Source organism: Leptonychotes weddellii, chromosome 1 (assembly GCF_054177405.1).
Source record: "Leptonychotes weddellii isolate Sample4059 chromosome 1, ASM5417740v2, whole genome shotgun sequence".
NCBI classification, from domain to species: Eukaryota; Metazoa; Chordata; class Mammalia; order Carnivora; family Phocidae; genus Leptonychotes; species Leptonychotes weddellii.
In genome coordinates this window covers 5872610-5877290 of record NC_138369.1, presented here as the reverse complement: position 1 = coordinate 5877290, position 4681 = coordinate 5872610, and the positions used below count along the sequence as shown (strand labels likewise).

General features: G+C 46.8%; 1 long non-coding RNA gene across 2 annotated transcripts in view; it reads left to right on the top strand.

Moving 5' to 3' along the window:
* Positions 1-279: 279 nt before the first annotated feature.
* Positions 280-4681, top strand: part of LOC115943385 (uncharacterized) — a 22930-nt gene continuing 18528 nt past the window's right edge. The window contains exons 1-2 of one of the 2 annotated variants that reach the window (XR_004077958.2): positions 280-565; positions 3104-3211. This is a non-coding gene — a long non-coding RNA (uncharacterized LOC115943385). Of the gene's footprint in view, positions 566-860; positions 1049-3103; positions 3212-4681 lie in introns of those variants that run through there. The other variant, XR_014143071.1, reaches the window with a different exon arrangement.

The following is a 4681-nucleotide window of genomic DNA, read 5'->3' as shown; positions in this document are numbered from 1 at the left end:
TTAAAAAAATAAAGTCAACAGTCCCAAGATTAACAAGATAATACTGAAAAACTGAGAAGGGGCAGGAAAGTTTTTTAAGAATAGGGAGGAAGGATGTATCAGGTATCTACTGCTGCATAACAAAGCACCTCCAAGCGTAGTATATCCTTGAAGCCCCTGCAAGAACTCAGAGAACAGCATTTTTTTGAGAGGGAGCTGACTGGCGGGTCAGGGGTGGGTGGGCACGAAGCTCCGCCCAACAGACTCCGGGCCCTTCTGGTCCCGCCCCCACCCCGGTCCTTCCGCCTGGCTCCTGCCCAGGGTCCCTGGAGTGGAGCCGGCGGGGCGTGCCCAGCTGCAGTGCCTTGGGCCAACGTTAGGACTTCTCTGCGGAGGCCAGAGGACGCGGCCACTGCCCCTCCCGCTGCCTCTGCGCTCCTAGGCCCCGCGGGAGCCTTCTACTTTCCAAGCCCCGAGACCGGAAGTGGGGTGCGCCTCCCCCGAACGGCCGCCATCTTCCCTCTAACGGCACCACGGTTTTTCTCGTTATTTGCTTCCAGCACAGAAGAGTGGCTGCAGGTGCAAGGTCCGGGAGGGAGCTGGGAGAAGGGACTCGGGGAGGGGGCGGGTTCTTCACGAAAGTGAGGGGGCGGGACTCTGGGAAGGCGGGGTTTCGGTGAGGGTGGGCAAACGGGGTCGGGGGCAGGATCTCTGTGGGGGCGGGGCCCTCGGAAGGCGGGGTCTCAGTGAGGGTGGATAAATGGGGCGCTGGGGGCGGGGCCTTATCGGGGGTGGGGCTCTTGGGGGCGGGGTCTCAGAAGGGCCCAACGGGCTATGGGCGGGGCCTTAGGGGCGTGGTCTCAGCGGGGGCGGGGTCTCGGTCTCGCGGGCCAGGAGATCGACAGCCGTTGGTCGCCTCTCCGGGTCCTTCGGTTTTTCTGAACTGGGGATGCCGTTGGTTTCGGGGGGGTAAGAGGCCTTGGTGAAATTTATATCAAGGAAGTCCTTTTCTGCCTTCGTAACACAAGAGAATTTTACTTGCGGCTTGCTTTTGTGAGAAATTGTTGAGGTGAGAATATCTTAAAACTTTTTTTCGGTTAATTTGATAAATTCATTTGGGAAAATGCTTCCTCAGGATTCTAGCGCGAGTGCCAATAAATAAGTGTAATCAAGAAAAGAGAATGAAATAGAGCAAGTGAAAATGTAAACAACAAGCCTTACGATTGAAGAAAGATTATTCAGCTCCGCACTTCCCAAGTCGGCTGCAGCTCCTCAAGAGCCTGCCATCGCGGCAGAGCTTTAAAACATGGGGATCGCTTACTCTCGATATTATTATTATTATTTTTTAAAGATTTTATTTATTTATTTATTTGACAGAGAGAGACACAGCGAGAGAGGGAACACAAGCAGGGGGAGTGGGAGAGGGAGAAGCAGGCTCCCCGCCGAGCAGGGAGCCCGATGCGGGGCTCGATCCCAGGACCCTGAGATCATGACCTGAGCCGAAGGCAGACGCTTAACGACTGAGCCACCCAGGCGCCCACTCTCGATATTATTAAAACGGGTTTTGGTGGCATATACTTGCGGCTAAAGCCTAATAGAAGTCTAAAGCATAAGTGAAATACATGAAATTGTGTGTCTTTAAAACACAGGGATTTCCAGGAAAAAGGAGGAAGCAGCTTTCCTAATACCAGTAGCAGAAATTAGAATTTACCAATTTTAAAAAGAGATGTGTTTTGACCAAATGGATTTTTTTTTTCTTGTGAGGTGAAAAAGTCACATATGGAAAGTCGGAAGAAAAATAAATTCTGGAGGAAGTTCAGCAACACAGGCTCCTTGTTTCTAAAAATAATGTTTCTCACATTTGCCTTTTTTTTTTTTTTAAAGATTTATTTATTTATTTATTTATTTGAGAGAGAGAGAATGAGAGACCGAGAGCATGAGAGGGAGGAGGGTCAGAGGGAGAAGCAGACTCCCCGCCGAGCAGGGAGCCCGATGTGGGACTCGATCCCGGGACTCCAGGATCATGACCTGAGCCGAAGGCAGTCGCTTAACCAACTGAGCCACCCAGGCGCTCTCACATTTGCCTTTTAAGAATTTTTCTTAAAAGCTTCAGAAATAACACTGGTGGTTTATATTGTGACAGGCATTTAGGTTAATGTGTTAACGTTTGTATTGCCTGCCTGCCTTCCTCCCTTCCTTCCGATTTTATTATTTATTTGCCAGAGAGAGAGAGCACAAGCAGGGGAAGCAGCAGGGAGAGGGAGAAGCAGGCTCCTCACTGAGCAAGGAGCCCGATGGTGGGATTCGATCCCACCACGGACCCTGGGACCATGACCTGAACTGAAGGCAGACGCTTAACCGACTAAGCCACCCAAGCATCCCCCCCGCCCTTTTTTAAGAGATTTTATTTATGTGAGAGAGAGAGAGTGAGAGAGAGAATGAGCAGGGAGAGCAGCAGAGGGAGAGGGAGAAGCAGCCTCCTTGCTGAGCAGGGAGCCCAACAAGGGGCACCATCCCAGGACGCGGGGATCATGACCTGAGCCAAAGGCAGACGCTTAACTGACTGAGCCACCCAGGCGCCCCTGTGTTGGCGTTTCTATTGGAGGTGTGCACTTTCTCAGTCTAGCTGTAAATGAATATTTTCCAGGGCCCACAGCAGAAGCTCATTAGGTACTGGGTATGAGTCTGGCCTGGGCAATCAAAAGAGGCACAGTGCTGTCCCCAGAGAGTGGGCTATTTAGATCAGAAACAGATATAAAATTGATGGGGGGAGGGTGTCCTGTGCCAAACAGGAGAGCTTAATATGGACAGACAGGGAAGACCTATTAGGAAGAACTGATTTACGAGAACTGAAGGATAAGTAGGACTGATTAGGCAGAGGCTTGTGGAGGGAGAGTGTTTGAGAGGTGGAAGAAGCTTCAAGTGCAGAATCCCAGAAGCAGGAGAGCCTGGTGTGTTGGGTGAACCTAGGAAAGAGAGGCCTGACCAGACTGGGTAGGGAGAGTGTTAGGAGAGGGAGGCTGGATGCTTTGGGATTTTTTTTTTATATGTACAGCTGTCATCTATGAATAATGACAGTTGTTTTATGCCTTTCCAATCCTCAAACTTTTCATTTTTTTTTTAGCTTTATCGCCCTGGTGGGACCTCCAGTACTATCACCACATAAAGTGGTGACAGCTGCCATCCTTGTCTTTCCTCAGATTAAAAGCCGGAATTTTTCAACTTTTCACCGGTAAGCTATAGTTCCTTATTTTAAGATAAAACTTTTTGTTTGGAAACCACTGAAGCTTATAGGAGAAAACGTTACCAAAACAGTACAATGAAATCCCATTTGCTCTTTGTCTAGATTCAGCATTTGTTAATATTTTGCCACATTTCTTGTATCTCTGTACATACAATAATTACTGTTTTTGCTGGATCATTTGAGAGTCAGTTGCAGAAATCATAACCCTTTACTTCTAAAGACCTCAGTGTTCATATGTCTCCTAAAAACAGACATTCTCTTTTATAACCTCAGTCTAATTACCACATTCTGGAAGGCGTAGGTTTTTTAAAAAACTGTTTTCTGGTAAAGATGTTCCCTTCTTACTTAACTTTTTTTTTCCAAAGCCATGGAATAGTGATTTTATCGAATACTTTTACTGAATGTATTCAGGTGATTATATGATTTTTCTCCAGTCTACAAATGTAGTGAATTCTTATAAGTGTTTTCATAAAGATCCTAAACCTAACTTGGATCCCCACATGGTTGTGGTAGATTCTCCTGCTCACTAGTACATTCAGTGTGTTAATACCTTCTTTCTGCTGTTTGCACTTATGCTCATTAATGAGTTGGGCTCCTTATTTTCCTTTCTTGTAACTATTATTATTCAGTGGCTCCTTGACTTAAGTTGTTTTTTTACTGTCAGTGTTTGGTTTCTGAGAATCCCATGACTGGGTCTCTTCTATGTCCTGGTAGAAACTGAGTTTTTCCAGAAATTGTGTGCTTGTGCTTATGTTAGTTCCTTGCCTGAGGTGTTTGGACCACAGAGGTGTTGTGATTTGGACCAATACTCATGGGAGAGTGGAGTTAACGTTTGCAAGCTCTCAGAAGAGTGTTTTTCCCAGTAACCCGGCACTAAGGCCAGAAGAACCCTGGTTATCCTCCTGGTTCTCATTCAGCAAGCATTCCCACCAGGGGAGGGCAAGGCAGGTGTGTGAAAGGCCAGAGGTGGGAGAGTCTCTGCTGAGATTGGAATTTGGACTGTGTGCTGTATCCAAAGGAGGCATTCTAGAAGTTCTTAAACTGGGAAGGGGCACAATCAGATTTGCAGGCTTTTTTCCTCCCTCGTAGAATTCTGTTGACCTCATGGAACATTATTAACTATTAGGCATAGAGATACAAGAGAGCAAAGGAATCAGTCTGTAAAACATTGGAATCTTCCAGGCAGGAGGTGATAAAAGCCACAATTTGGGCACATTCTCTGCCATTTACAATGATGTTGCCTTTGTTTTTTTGTTTTTTTTTTTCCTGGGTAAGATAGTATATTTATTCTTTTTTTATTGTTATGTTAATCACCATACATTACATCATTAGTTTTAGATGTAGTGTTCCATGATTCACTGTTTGTGCATAACACCCAGTGCTCCATGCAGAACGTGCCCTCTTTAATACCCATCACCAGGCTAACCCATCCTCTCACCCCCCTCCCCTCTAGAACCA